Raw genomic sequence first — 17,286 nt, forward strand, 5'->3', positions numbered from 1 at the left:
AACAGTCCAAAAGAAAAATTTCACAGTCAGTTCACACAATTTAGGATAATTTGTTCAAAGGCACATTTTCTTCAGAAGGTTTATTAATTTCTATTTAGCATTTCTTTGTGGTCCACTACAATATAATACGTCGTTTCACTTTTCAAATTGTTGCCACCAAATATTAGAGCCTTGCATTATATTTAAAGAAATTAAATAAGGAAAAATTTGCATGAATGTTTGCATATTTCCCGCGTTGTGTAAAAACGACGAATAACGTAGTCTCCACTCAAATATGGGCATCGGGAAGCCCAAATTTGGAATTTGGAATTTGTTTTATAATCTATTTCATATTTTGTAAAACTTTAGCGAATTTTTGACTAACAAACTCAACGATTTCAAAGCAAACAATGGCAATACTGTATGAAAATATATATGTATCGGAAATTCTAAAGATATGCTCTTAGATTATTTTGTGATATTGCTCTTGAATTGAATTTTATGGTTAAGTGCGAAGAACATGATATTTAATAAATAACGATAACACACAAAACGTTGAAAAACGTCCCTTTTGGAGATATATAAAATCTGGAAGCTTTCAGATATTTTTATTTTTATGCTGGTTGAACATTTTTGTTTCATTTTATACCTGTATTGAACTAACGTATAATGGCTATATTACACTCAAATTATACTAAAGGCCCAGAGCTTGCCTGATCTATGCTTATACACATTACATAAGTTAGCGTGTCATGTAAATGAAAAGAATGCTGGAGATAATACAAATGAATAAACATTTTGCATCCAATTATAGTGTTGTTTACTTACTTTTGTTATTATTAATTAATGTCGGAGATGCGGAGATAAAGTAATTAGTTTTAATGATTTTTTTTTGGGCCCTACATTATACGTTTGCTGTCTATGTTCTTATACTGAAACTTTGATTTTATTTCAAACCCTTATGAGCTTTATAATACATTTTCTTACAATTATGTTAATTATATGACTGTCAAAATTTTTATCTCTTTTATTCTAAATCTTTTAATTGGATATTAATGTATAATTTTTTTCTCGTAGCTGTTACCTAGTATTTTGTCTATTTAATGTCTTTATATTTGCTTATACGCGTAAGGTTTCTGTTGTTATACACGAATTTTCACACGATTTTGTTAAAATATAGGAGAAACGTATTGTTTACAGTTAATTGTGAGAAATTTTTAAAATTCTGCATTTGCCATTTTAAAAAAAATTGTGCACTTTAGACTACGCATTTGAATAATTAGATATTGGAAAATTTTGTGATGTCAATTAAATGACTTATTTTAGATTTTGACCATTTTATTGACGTAGAAATGTTTTATTAAAGTCGTTGTTAACGACTTATTTCAGGATTAATAATTTTGAAAATGAACAAAAAATATGTTCTTTTGCATTTTCAAACTTTTAATTTTCAAAAATAAACAAAATTTTCTTTAATTTTATTTTAGAATCAGGAACAAAAATAATGAACAACCCACACTAGTTTGTTAACTAGAGAACGCAATATATTTATCGTGGATTAAGAGAATGATTATTGGGTAATATATAATAATTATTGGATGATAAGAAATACAAAAATTCTTAAGTATGAAACACAGAAAAGGTGTAACATACGTAATACAAGGAATACGTTGTAATAATAAATTAATTATTAGAACAGTTTAAGATGTAAAAATTTTGCATATGTACTTTATGATTTATTTGTGATCTCAGACTTGTGTCAGAAATTTAACTCCAACTCATACAGGTCTGAAATTATTACTTTCGTATATGTTAATAATATGCAGAATAGCGTAAAACCTCATTAAGATATACTTGTAGTTACCCTCAATCATATTTAGAACATTAAGGTAAAACTAAGCGTATTACAGAAAATTCTTAAACATTAATTTGGCATTAAAATAAGTACACAGAAAAGCTAAACACATTCTGATTTCAATTTAATTACATTCTCGCTCTAATTTTGTTAAGCAAAAACTGGCTTTCTTTTCCATTACATTAATATTAGAGGAAACTAGATCAGTAAATATAACAGAATTTCTGTTTTAATATTAGCAGTAAAGCAGGCTTACAGCTTTGTTTCACACTCACTAGTTACGAGAATCTTAATTTTAAGAATACTCATTTCTGGAATAATTCTTTCTTAGAATTATTTATATTTTTCTTTATATATATTTTTTTGTTCGAGCATCCGATTTGAATATTTTAAAAGAAATGAAAGTAAAATTTAATGATTTCAAAATTTCTGCGAATAAATGCTTTTCTGATACGTCAAGGTAAATATGTTTTTGAAAGCGATAAATAGCAATTTTATCGCTTTCTATTATTTCAATTACATATTAAGTGACAAGAAATAACTATTTTTAACAATAATACATAATTTTTATTTACAGCATCGCAGGTTTGGAAAGAAAGTTCTTTTACTAACCACTGATTAGAAAACTGAACACTGTTGCAAATCCGCGCTAGTTAAATACTGATAAGGAAAAAGGTGTGACTTTATCAGTGTCACAGATGTCAGCATATCACTGAATCTTGATATTATTATCTTAGAACTCTTTCCATTACTTTACGTACTAGACTAGCAAAACTGGCGTACGAAAAGTTTGGTTCGAATAATATCGCTTTTGTTTTACATTTCTTAAGCAATATTTGCAGTTTCAAAAATTATTTCCTAAATTTTTTAAGATAAAAAAATGATATTATAGTGATAGAAAATTCCACACATTTTGCAATCGAAACTCCTATTAGCTATCAATACTAAGATTAAAACAATTTGAAAGTTATACATTCGCATCATATCTATCTATCTATAATTCAAAAAGAGCAAATTATCTCATTAAATAATCTCTTGAGAAATTGCTCGTTGACTCGCAACTGCATTTGAAGAAATACACTGGTGTGCAAAAATTAAGGACGAGATAGTTTTTTCAATATAACTTTGTACAAAAGCTTTCCAAATCAACAAATTTAATACCGTAAGATCCGCAATACGTAAGGACATGAGTAATGTAAGCAATACTTACTAAAAGAGAAATCAGAGGGATAAAAAGAAGCTTTATTGAAAAAGTAACAAGGAGCGGAATGCGACTGGAGGCCAAAACATACCTGTGATGGGTGTCCAGCAAGAAACATCCGGTCTTTAATAGGGGATATGATCTCCCCTGACTGCTAGGCGGGTTTCACAGCGTCTGCCCATGCTGAGAATGAGGATGTCAATGAGTTGTTGAGGCATTGCTGCCCATTCGTCTTGCAGCGCCAATCGAAGCTCCGGAATCGTTACTGGTGGTAAGGTACGAGCTGCCAAGCGTCTGCTTAGAAAATTCCATACATGCTCGATGGGATTGAGATCCGGAGATCGTGCCGGCCAATCCATACGTTCAATATCCTCACTCTCTAAGAGCTGTTCGGCAGCTACTGTGCGATGACATGGTGCATTGTCGTCCATGCGTCATCTGCGGGTGTGGTTCCTCGTGGACGACCACTACTAAACCCCCGGATAGCTGTTCCTGTAGTTTGAAATTGTCTCCAAAGTCGTGAAACGAAGCTGTGAGCAATTCCGAAATCTGCAGCCACACTTGTCACACTGCGGCCTTCCTCCAACTTCCCAATGATTCGACCTCGGGTAAAAGCATTCAGATGTCGTCTAACAGATTGATTATTCGCCATTTCTCGCTGAGGCAGCAACTCGGTGGGATTTTAACTGCTATAAGGGGTGCAATCTCTTTGCCAGAAATACTGATCTTACACCGACAACATGCTTTATGCTACTCAGACACTCCCCCATTACGTCTACCTGCATATCTGCGCATGTGCTACCGTACATCACCTTACTTAATCTCCTGATTGGTCTTTCTGTCCGCTCTGCCTCTTCGTTCAGCTGATATGCTAATTTTTCGACTTCGTCCTTAATTTTTGCACACCAGTGTATTTCAGTAATGAAGCTTCTAGTCACGGGATGTATTTCAGTGAATGTAATAGGAACTTGAATCTTAACACAGGGCGTAAGGAAATAAACATCGAAGAAAAAATACTTTTCCAAAGCCAGCTACACTATGTAAGTTTTCTAAGATATAATTGCTGAAGATACCACTTACAGCAAGAAAAGTGTTTTCAGATTTGAATTCTGTATTTGTAAAAACCCTAAAATTCCATATTTTTATTCCTATACGAACTTTAAAACAAGAATTTAACCACACTTACTAAGCCCACTTTAAGTCAAATTATTAAGACAATACCATTCAAGGCTAAATTGCACAAAATAGAACTATTTTTAAAGAATATTTAATTAGGTAAGGAATGAATTATTAATGTAAGCTTTTATTCAGAAGAAACAATCTATTTTTTAATTATATTATTGTATTTATTATATGGGTATTTAATTATATGAGTGTTTAATTATATGGATCGGTTGAGTTGCTATTTTTACCCCACAAAGATTTTATTAATCGCGAACGCAAGCATTCACATTTAAACTCCGATTATTTAATCGCCATCCAAGTTACGAAAGAGTTCTCAAAGTTAGTTCTTAGCTCGTTCTTCCCCGCTAAATTGTGTTAGATGATGTCCCGAGTTCTTTTTCAAGCTGTTCTTCAAGCTGCAATTTGTCATGATGGAAATTAGCTAACACGTAGTTACAATACTTTGTGAAATCTATTTTATTCCTTCGTTCCTCAGTAATGGAATTTTACGCTAGAGTTAATATGTTTTTGAGGAGGCCACGTTTTGCCATTTTTAACATTGCCACATACTGATGACTTCCACAGCCTGCTCCTAAAGCTATCACGTGTGAAAATGAGCGGCATTATTTCAGCGGAGTGATTACCTCAACTAATTTTCCTTATTTATGCTTCGTAAAGCAGGTTTTAGAAGGATGAATATATATATATATATATGTATGTATAAATATAAACTTCATAGTCTTCAATGCAGGACATCGTTGTGTTCAAACTCACAAGGATTGTTAACAAGGGGATGAATTATTTGCAATTTCTTTGATGAATTATTTGGAATTACGTTTTGGTAATTTATTATATGGCCAAACCGATCAATTTGAAGTAGCTGTTTAAATAAATAACCACTTATGCATCTTGGTTGTGCTCCTGTTTGGCAGGCCGGTACAGAGTAAGAACAGTTATTACTTTATGTTCTGGCAATAGGTTAAGAAAGATTAATTTTCATCATTCCTTAAATTTAGGGTTATATCATTAATACAACGCAATATACTAGGTTTTATCTGAGAAATATTTGTTTATTAGGCACATACAATTTTCACAACATCCACCTTTATCACAGCATTTTTCTTACAATTTTACAGCCATGACGCTCTTTTCTCAATATTAATATAAAATACACTACGACACAATACAATACATTGTAACGAGGTACTGATAGCTGCACCATAAATCAGTAGTCATTCGCTCATTCAATCAGTGATGTAATCATCATCTTTTTCAATGACCACTTGCCAGCGTTAGAAAAGCGATAAATGTTTCAGAAGTGTTCATTTCTCTGTACTGTGGCACTCCATACTGATTAGCCTTGAAAATACGCAAAACGACTTCTTAAAAACGTACAAGCTCTTTTTCACAACAATCAAACTTTATACTGAAGAGAAACAATTTAATAACGAAAAACGAAGGTATCATAATGCAGTGTTGCCAACCCTGTGAAGAACGGCACCGTCGCAATATGTTTTTTTTTTTCTAAAAGTGCCAAGTGATTAAATTTGCAGGAACCTGAAAGTTTGTTTCATTTTCTTAAGGCGAAAATGGGTTTTCGACTAATACTTGAAGAATTTCATAATCATGAACTATATTTTGCAGTATCCCATATCTATGTATATGAGTTCCAGTTTAAATAGGAAGTGTTTTGTTCTTTTTTGTGGAGTACGAGTTTTGAATATTTCTTGAAGTTAGGTTCTTTATTGCAAAACTGTGACGAATGCTTTTCATGACAAAGGCAATTTTTTAGATTTCACTCCTTTCAACAATTTAACATGAATATATAACTTATATAATGCAGCAGTGGTCTAAAACTCAAAGTGTATGCGGGCCGAATGCACGGCTCGAAAGCAGTGTACGGGCTGGAATTCTTTTCTTTTCTTTTTAATTCTTGTTTTCTTATTTTTTTTTTAACAAAAGGAAAGGTTTTTTTAAAAATAAAACGATTTTTATACTAAATTAAAAATATTTTTTGCTAAGTATTTATTAAAACATATATTAATAGTAATAATAATGGCTCAAAGGAAAACAATTCCGGTTTATATTTATTTTCTGTCTAAAATCTAATGGTATCTGCAAAACTCAAACGTATTGATAGCTAAATATTAAATTTCCAGACTGAAACTCATTTCAAATAATCCTAATGTTTTTAATTAATTACTAACAAAAAGTGTTTGCTCTTTACTTTCCCAGCTTAAAATTCTACTTTGGAGTGCTTCACTTCTAATTTAATAATAGCACATGTCTCGTACCTCGTATGCATTCTTTACTTGCAGCGACGAAAATTATTTTTATGTACTTTTATGTGAGACCTATTGTTTTATAATAATATGGGAAATTGGGACAATTTTTGTTAGCTAATAAAATGCTGGGCCAAAATTTGCATTAATTTCTATATGATTTTTTTATATTCATTTTAACTTTATCTCAACAGTATTTTTAATATGTGTTCTGCTGGTGTCACATACTTTTTTATGTGTATTATTCTTTCAGAGAATGTTTTAATTACTTTTAGTACCATGCATTTTATTTGTTTCTTTTAATCTGTAATACAGTTACAGCGACTTCTATGCCTCTGTTTGAAATAATACACATTCCCTCACACATTAAGTTTTTTTGAATATTTTTCTATCCTGAATGCTGTCATGTGATGTGTATATGCCCATAGAAAATGATTAGGTGCCCATAGAAAATTATTAGATGTTCTATATAAACACTTACTTTTCTAGAGATAATATTGAGCAAAAAAGCGCAATTTGTTTCTTCAGCAAAATTTATCGGTTTTAAAAAAGGGTAAACATGATAATTCTTAAAATCTAGCGATTTATTACATTTATAGAATACTAATCTCACTTATTTCTATACGTACCTTCGGGAAAAAGATTTTTAAAATAAAATAAAACTCTAAAAGTTAGTGATTCCTGACATGATACTCCATCACAAAATGGGGAAGAATGAATGAAAGTTCATTGTTCTCTCAAATAAACATCGGACAGCTAATAAATGGACAGTTCCTCATTGTATGCGATATTGTAGTTCTAGAGGAAATTAATAATACTCTTCAAGGATTTACTTTTCCTTATCTGGGAGTATTCATGATTTAAACGTAAGAAAATGCGTTTGACCTCTAATCTTTTAAAGGATTAAGTACATTTTCCTGCTTCTAAAATAATATCATTCTGTGAAATTTAAACACCATGACGTAACAGTGCAATTATTCCTTTCAGTCGGCTCGTAACTGTGAGAAACCTTCAAAAGATAGCGAAAAATGACTTTAAAACAGCAAAAACGCGTTGATATTGCCATGTCATGTGCTCATGATGCCATTAACGGGATAGTACATGAGGAAAAAGAAAGAAAAATAAATTTATATTCATCAAAAAGGTGAATATAATTTATTGTATATTGTTGCACAGAATTTGTACAGAATATATATATGTTGTACAGAATTTTTAACATATATATAATGTACAGAATATAGTTGTATTATTCTTTCAGAGAAATTTTTAACATATATATTTATTACAAGGAATAAAAATATTTATGACAAAATAGTTTTCATTCAGTCTTCAAAATGTAGTAGCACCCTCCTTTCATTAAAAGATTGAAAATTTTCATGGCATTTAACTTAATATGAAATATGACATTAGTCGGAAATATTTTCATTAGTTCATTATACAAATAACGTTTTTCTAATGTTTAAGAGCCACAGAATAAACTTCAAAATCATAAAATAATTTTAAGATTTTACAACATGCTTGATTGCTCTTAAGGTTGCGCATGAAAAATCACATTGTTTTATTCAAATTATATTCGATATTTCAATAAAACACCTGCGAAAATAAACTACCTTTAGAGATGGAATGGTGTATTTAACTTTCGATATTCATTAATTCTTAAACTATGGTTTTAGATCAAATTATTGAATAATCATAAATGGTGTTTTTGAAAAAAATTTCAGTAATATAGAAATGATATACATTATAAATTTCAATAATCAAGTGTAGATGCCAAAAGAGGCGTGTCTATATATGTTCCACCTCAAGCAAAGAGGCACGCCTTTATACACTAAAAACCTAACTTTGTCTGTATGCCTTTATATTCACCAAAGATTACTATACTAAATCATATTATTGCGTTATATTGGTTCGAGGATTTGGATTAATTGATGATAACACTTGATGAGAAATCAAAACACAATTTATTTGCAAGTAAGCACCATTACACAGGACAGTTTGAAAGGCGCGTTTACACTCGTCGGGAAAACAAACACGTTGAAACACTCAGCAACACAACCTTCAGGCTATAATGGTGAAGACAGCTACACGGTATAGCACTAAAGTACAGCTCGCGACTGACAAGCAGGGTATATATAGTTTTAACCTACCTTCGAGAATATTCTCGAGAAAACCGCTAAAATGTGTTCTAGGATGTTCTCGTTCCGTCTATGACATAGCGACAATTTTGTCTCCAAATATCGCCAGATGGGCGACTTCGTGTCAAATCTGGCGACAATTCCTTTCCTTGAAAATTTCTGGTAGCCCTAAGCACGATTTGCGGGGAAGCTATCTTACCGAGTAACTTTTCACAAGAATATTATAATTCTAATAATATTTTAATCATATTTTTTTTGATCTGTTGAGAAAATTCAAACATGTAATAATATATAATTTTTAAATAAAAATGTAAAAACATGCCTTTCTGAGTAGTAACCCAGAAATGATATAAATAGTACAATAATTAATGTAAAAATATTTCATTAATACAAGCATTTGCTTTGGTAATTTAGTTTTTCTGCTTCTTAACGAAATAAAATACCCAATGATTCCTTTCTTTTCTTTGACTTTGTTTTCCAGTTCCTACTTAAGTATTTTATTTATGTTTTATACAAAAACAGGTGTAATTTAAAATCTTCTTTGGGCCAAGAAAATATTTTGTATAAATTTCAATCAATCTGAAGATTTTTTGCACACTAACATCATTAATTACCAGTGTTAAAAATATTCTTATCGCAGTTTCATAATTCGGATACAATGTTAAACTAAAATGTATTGCTGAATTATCTTTAAAAGATTTGATTTTGTTTTAACGATCAGAAATATTGAAAAGAGTGGTTTTTTTAAATTAAATATTTCTGATGAAATAACTGGTGTATTTATATCCTTCAGCTACTTAAGTCTTAAGTTTCTCGTTTCTTCTTTCTTAAATACTTAAATCAAATGATATTAATTTTTCACCAGTTAGAAACTGGAAAGCTATATCGTTTAACTTTTGATAGCTCCATTTTAATAGTGAAATTAAAATATCTAATTTCTTTCTTCTATTGTGAAAAAATAATTTTCTTAAAATTAATTCTTTTATCAATTCATTCTTGATAATCTAATTTAACAACTTCTATTCTTTTCTACTCATTTCTTTTCTAGTCTCTTTATATTCCCTCGATTTCTGTATCTTTAAAGTTAATTTTCCCATATTTCAAAAATATTTTCTCTCTTCCTATAGAGAATTCCTTCCTATAAAGAAAAATATATTACTTTTGTTATGTGTATTTGCTCAATCAGAATGGAAAAAGGTGCGAGGGCTGTTTGTCTAAGGGGTGGGATGCCCTCGTGGAGGATCCTCTAAGGCAAACAGACTGCTATTTACAAATATCGGGGAAATTACGAAAATACCTATAGCGGTTGCCCATTTCGCAGGATTCGATATTAGATTAACTTCTCCATTAAAAGTGCAATTAATTCAACAATTAATTTAACTATTCATTTGGTGTGTTTAACTGATCAAGAAAAACACTCAAGCCTGTTTTTACATAAAATCATGACAGCTAATTAAGGCCACCTCCTAACCGTTCATCTGAGCCAAGTGCTTCCCTTGCCTCAGCCTTATTTCGGCTCTGGATACCACGTACAATTTAAATTTATGCATAACTGTCTGTAATATTGATGTAAACTGCATAAACTTATAATCGGCAATAGGGTATATTCTACACGATAAAGCAATCAATTGATATGAAAATAATGCAACAAATAAAAACTACGAAAGAGACTAAATTTCTACAGGCTAGACAAATACCGGTTTTGACAAATAAAAAGTAAGGAAATACAATAACTGAGTTATTCACGTAATTCTGATATTTAACAATAAAGCGTCTAAAACACAATATATTGTTTGGACACGGATAGCGTGACCCAAAACCACAAAAACTATGCGTAATTTAGACAAATTTATTTACGAAATAGTGTGAATAGTTGTGACCCACGCAGTAAGAAGTTTCACGTTTACACGTTTTTAGCTCCAGCCAATCTACATCCTTAGTTGAGTTAGGTAATGTTTTCTGTCCAAAAATTTAATAGGGTATTTTCAGTGAATAAAGATTACTTACTGTCTCCACAGCATATTTTTTACTATTTTTACAATAATGTCTGACTGTCTGTGTATGTATCTGTGTGTGACGATTTTTTCGTATTCCATATCTTTTATATGAAACCTCTAAAAATTTTCTGTTCTCATGTTTTTTTTTGTTTTTTTTTTTTTTTGCTGCGTTTAAAGAGTAGATTAAATTTTGAGTAAAATTGAACAACCGAAAGTTGTACATACTTTACTTGAAGTCCATAAAATCCGGTTTATACTGAGCGCCGCTTGAGATTACTACTGACCTGACTTTGTTGCAAAATTCTTAACAGTATTAATAGTCTTCCTGTCAGAAGGGAATATTTCTTCTGTGTAAAAATATAAATATATATATTACATGAGCATACAAGGCCTGTGTATAAGCATAGATATGTTGATTACAAACGTTGTCTTGTCTTGTCATTGTCTTGTCTTCTCATGTTTTTTTTTCTGCGTTTAAAGAGTAGATTAAATTTTGAGTGAAATTGAACAACCGAAAGTTGTACATACTTTACTTGAAGTCCATAAAAGCCGGTTTATACTGAGCGCCGCCTGAGATTACTACTGACCTGACTTTGTTGCAAAATTCTTAACAGTATTAATAGTCTTCCTGTCAGAAGGGAATATTTCTTCTGTGTAAAAATATAAATATATATATTACATGAGCATACAAGGCCTGAGTATAAGCATAGATATGTTGATTACAAACATTGTCTTGTACAAGTTACATATGATAGTTACATAAAATCATGAAAGCTATGTGTACATTTAAACATTATCTGAATTCATTTTACAATACTTTTACTGAGATAACCAAAGTAAACTTGTAATTCATTTACAAATTGACTGGAGTTTCAATATCATTTAAACTGCTTTACAATATTATTTTTATCAAGTACATACAAACTGGATAGTAATATGCTTACATTACAATAGTTTTGCTCTTACAGTCCTGCTACTATTCTACGGGGTGAGCTATTTTTCTAGTGTTGATTTTCAGTTGTTGTAGTATTTCGAATTGCTATTAAAATTATGCTGCAAAGAAACAATTCTCAAGGGAGGGGGAGAATTTCTTATTATCTTGCTGAGCATAGCCTGATTACCTCCTCTATTTTAGTTTTCGTCTACTTGTTCCCGCAGGTATTCTACGCCCATTGCGGCCAGTATTCACAGCTTGACATTTTTAAATGCAGTTTATCGGTTTGTGGGCAGTTGAAGAAGAAGTGATCTGCATCACCTACCACACCACATTCACACAATTCTGATGCTCATTTACCGAATCTCTTAAGATAATGTGGGAAGGGACCATGGCCAGTGTAGAATTGAGTTTGTGCTCCGCTGTATGTATTAACTGAGCATGTAACTTTCGGAAAGAACTTGTAGGTTCTCCTCCCTGTGCTTTCCCTTTCCCATCTTTTCTGCCATTCTTGTAAAACGTACAAGTTCACACGTATACGTACGTACAAGTCCTTTCCACTGAATTTTTTTTTTTTTTTTTTTTTTTTTGTTTTAAGTAGTGTAAGGGTATTTCTTTAAAATGTTTTTATTTTGATAAGTTTTAGTATTAGGCTAAGATTTAGCTTTATTATACGCCAGGTTTTAGTTGTAGCCTTGAAAGATTGTAATAGATCAACACTTAACATTAAACTTAACAATGTATCTGAAAGAATCGGTGACTATTTGAATAGGGTAATACGTCTAACTTCTGACTCTTTAAGTACTGTGGTACTTAAATATATTAGTATATTAACTTATTATAACAACGGATATTTAAACACATTCTGGTTATTGAATCAGCATTCAAGATATCCTATAGTCAAAGATATGGAGATTTTTTTATGCCGTACAATATTTATAAGGAATATTCGTATTGTCTTATTTAGGTATTTTTGAACATGAAATTTAAGACATGGTTGTTTCTAATATACTGATATGATTTCCTTTGTCTATCAGTGCGTTGAAAATGATATTCATGATTTAAATTAATATTTTATGAATAATATTTGTACATGAATATTTTTAAAATGCTTAAAATATGTTGATGCTTGCATTGCATTAAAAGTTTATTACATTAAAAAGCATTGAAAACTGAATTATTGTTAGTCAAATCCAAAATAAAAATTATTTGTACAACAAATGTTGTTAGCATCATCAAATCAACAAATGTTGTTCGACATAGTTCGTTTTTCAAATTTAGGCTATTCAGTCTCGCTGTCAAGATTAGAAACAATTCATTGTGGAATATAGTTGTCGCATTAGCTACTTTGAATGCATTATTCATGAATAATGTATAGTTGCATAGATTCCTATTACTCGAAAAATGCTGTCAGACGTCACACAAATAAATCATCAATGTTCACATAATAAAATTTTAAAAAACTTTGAATGAGATACTTAGAAATTAATTGACATTAACTCATTTATGGTTCTCTGTTTTAACTCTAGTCTGAATTCCATTTCAGACAAATATTATTTATTAATTTCAGACACACAAAATAACTCCATTTACAATGTTTAATATTTCTTCTCGGCTTAAAAAATATATTTTTTAACTAAAATTAATAAACTTTATTTTTCAACTTGAAAATATGAACTTAAAATATAAACTTAATTTTTTTAGGAATATTCCTTATTTTATTTTGATTTAATGTTACTATTTAAGCTGCTATTCAAGTTAGATCTTAATTATAGTACTATATAAACACTTATAATATAAGTATATTAACTTATTATAATAATTTATAATATGTTAACTATCTCACAGTTGTATAAAACATAGTGAAAATCATAAACGAACTTCTCTTCATAAATGAGTTTTCAATTCCAATAAAAATGCTGAGATATTTAAAGGTCTTTTTCTATCTAACTATAGTAGAGAAGGAAAGCATATTGAAAACATTAGGGTGCATTTTAAAATTTTTTACAGTTTTTATGTTTAATTTTAACATGCGGTAAGATTATAGTCTCATCTTAATAACACTGTCGAAATTTTTACAAAGCATCACTATGGCAAAAATTAACATAAATGAAAATATCTGTACATCAAAAGGGAAATAGGAAATATCCATATCAACCTTATCTCTTTGCTTCCTCAGCGCCATTTTCCTGGCAAACTGACCCATAACAATTTCAGAAATTTTTCTCTAGTTTTTCAGGGTTAACACCAACCCAAACAATACAATCTTTGCCCAAACCTTCAAAGCAGATATCATACACTACCGCCAGTTACTAAATCTATTATATTTACCTCGTTAGTGAGGAAAGTAAAGAGACCTGGATCCTTACAACTCTTCACAAACACGTGTCATCTAACTCACGTGGATAAAGTCTACAATGAATATTACTTTCCAGTTAAACAACTCATCACTTCATATGACAGCGTTATGTTTTCTTGAACTAGACTTGCGACATAATTTTCTTCTCTTGATCTGCAAGGGTAATTTTTGCGCATTAATTTGTGATTATTATCTTGGATTCACGAGTTAAATGCGTGCTTTAAAAAAAAAAGTTGAACTTCAATTGATATTTAGCGTTAATTTAGATTGAGGAATTAAGATTTCAGCACAAATTCGGTTTCTTGGAAACGCTTCAGACTATATAACCATTGCTTTTTAACATTAACAAAGTCATATTTACCTGAAAAATATTGCGCAACAAATTTTGATAGGAATAATACTGATCTTGGTTTCTAAAGTTCAGCTAATTAATTAATATGCATATTAAAAATTCGACAATTGAAATTTATATCAACTCTTGCTTTCTAAAGCTCAGCTAATATACTAACATGCAGATTAAAATATTCAACAATTGAAATTTACAACAACTAGATAAAAAGTAATATTATATTAAATTTATTTGAGAGTCTAAATTCGTAACATCAGACTTTTCTGCGTATTATACTTCTTGGTAATGTAAGCTTCAACTCTTGCATATAATTATACATTTACATAAGCAAGAAAGGAAATAGAAAAATATTTTTAAAAGTCTGCAATCTTTTCCTTCACTGCCTAGCATACATATGAAAAACAGCAAACATTTTTACTTGTATGATAAAACTGGCTCCAAATACCTAATCAGTAATATTATCTTTGCAACTCTTAATAATAATAAAATCTGATAAAATATACTGTATCATATCTTTGATGAGAAAAAAATCGATTTCACAAGGAATTTTAAAGAAGCTAAATTTCAAATTCATTTTCCTTCGTGCGTAAAAATAGATGAGCAAATAAACACTAATTCTATAAGATAAAATTTAGACAAAATATTTAAAGATAATGAATGCAAGGCAAAAAGATGATTTACAAGAAAAATTATATTTAGTAACTGAGGTAAATAAATGAAATACCGTAAGTCATTTCACAACAGATAACAAAACGTCTCTTTGAAAGACAGCGAAAATTTAAAAGATCAAGAATACAATGCAAAATATAACAGGAGTTTCATAATTAGTGTTAGAAAAGTAGATAAAATTCTAAAAGGTAAGTCACCTTGTAGAGACATTAGGTGTTTTTTTTTGGGGGGGGAAGCAAACGAGATGAAAAATTAGCAACGCCTTTGCCGGGAATCGAACCACGAACCTCTGGAATACCTGCCCAGCGTGCAGAACCACTACACCACGAAGGCAGGCTAGGAAGGCGGGAGAAACACCTTATATACTCCCCCTTTTAAAGAGCGACTGGGGATTTTAGGGGACCCAATCGATAATCCTGGGTGTGGAGAGTCAACATCTACAACACTTTTAGTTCGGGCGCCACTGTAGAGACACTAGGTATTTTTTGGGGGAAGCAGGCGAGATGAAAAATTAGCAACCCATGAAGGCACGCTAGGAAGGGGGGGAGAAATACCTTAATAAATATATTACGCGAAAAAATTTAATAAACATTTTAGATTCTGTGAACTTGAGAGTCTGTTAATTTATTATCGCATGGAAATGTATACCTTTCTTAAAAGGAAGGCTTTATTATAGCTTGCAGTTGAAGCTAATATAATCTGAGAATGCTTAAGAGATAGTAGGTTAAATCAAAATTACTCATCCGACCCTTAAATTTTATGAAACAGATTAGAAAACTGAATTGCGTATTTAAACCTCATAAATGTCGGTGAATGGAATTTAACATGATAAACATGAATTTACGTAAGTTAAAATAATAGTTATTACTATTATTTATGTAAGTTATTGTTATTTATGTAAGTTAAAAGTTATTATTATTAATTAAAATGTATTTTTCCCGCCTTCTTAGCATATCTTTATGGTGTAGTTGTCAGCACGCTCGACGCATATTCGAGAGGTCCGTGGTTCGAGTCCCGGCGAGGGCATTGCTCATTTTTCATCTCTCGTGCTTCGAAAGTATCTAATGTCTCTACAGTGGCGCCCGAACTAAAAGGTGGTGAATGATGATTCTTCACCGCCAGGATTTTGCGATTGGGTCCCCTAAAACCCTAAACGCCCTTTAAAAGGGGTGGTTATACAGGTTATTTTTTCCGCCTTCTTAGCAAGCCTTCGCGGGGTAGTGGTCAACACGCTCGACGCATATTTGAGAGGTCTGTGGTTCGAATGCAGGGAGGGCATTTTTCATCTCTTCTATTTCGAAATAACAATAACCTAATGTCTCTACAAAGTTAATTTAATTTATCTAAGTTAACTGATAATTGTTCTGGCTTTCTTAATTGATATGCTGTATAGAATACTTTAGATAAAGTGATAAAATAAATCTGTAAGCCGTTTATAGAAAAATCTTCATTTAGTTAAAAGTTTGAAACTACTTGTAAGAAAGTAAAGCAGAAATGTTTGCAGTTTTTTTAATTATGATATTCCCTTTATTTAAAATTACTTTAAAAACCATTTCGTACATTGATATGCAAAAACGATATTTAAAAATATTTTATTCATTAAGATTACGTAAATTTTATTTCGTACTTTTTGAAAATCTTTAGTTTTTTTTTATTTTAAACTCCCTAACATGATAATTTTTTATAACTAATCCAAAATCTCCTTACTATGCCAACCACAGTTTGTAATATAATTTGGTTTTCTAAATATTTGTCTTGCATTAAACTGTTTGCATGAAAATTTACAATATTTTTCTCAGGTTAAAATTCAGATTTCATACTTACAAACCCACAACTAGATTTACGCTCATATATCTGATTCTTTCGGAACTTTAATAACGAATAATTATCAGAACTTCCATTATAATAATAGCTCTGTTACAGTTACCTGGCCACTCATCAACTGATTAACTAGTAAACATATTAATGAAGAATATAATTATATGGACTGATTCTAGCCTAAAATAGTAATAAATTTTGAACTAATTCCTCAAAGGCATGAAAGAAATTGACTAAAATATATTCAAGTATTACAAGACTTCAACCAAATTTGTAACTTTTTTCTTTTGATGAAAAGTGATGCAAAGATAAGTACTATCAACAGTAACAAGTGAGTATATCACTTTCGCTAGTAAAAAAGAGTGAAATATTGGAAATTTTTTAAATTTTGGTCTCATTTCGTGTTATCTTATCTAAACGGAATTTTGTAATTATCAGTCTAAAGGTAACATGGAGCAAAAACCTGTCTTTCGTCCCTTAACCTGCCCTTGGAAAATGACCTGGGATATCTATTATCTGCTTGGGAGAGGTTACACCACCTGTT

General features: G+C 30.7%; 1 protein-coding gene across 1 annotated transcript in view; it reads right to left on the minus strand.

The window, feature by feature from the left end:
* Positions 1-13,836, minus strand: part of LOC118187117 (clavesin-2-like) — a 56,480-nt gene extending 42,644 nt beyond the window's left edge. Inside the window, exon 1 of the mRNA XM_085823602.1 lies at positions 13,706-13,836. The gene's annotated coding sequence lies outside the window, so the exon portion shown is untranslated. The remainder of the gene's footprint in view (positions 1-13,705) is intronic.
* Between the last annotated feature and the right edge of the window lie 3,450 nt (positions 13,837-17,286).

Source organism: Stegodyphus dumicola, chromosome 9 (assembly GCF_044657685.1).
Source record: "Stegodyphus dumicola isolate Sdum_Otavi_A_Nest chromosome 9, ASM4465768v1".
Classification (NCBI taxonomy): domain Eukaryota; kingdom Metazoa; phylum Arthropoda; class Arachnida; order Araneae; family Eresidae; genus Stegodyphus; species Stegodyphus dumicola.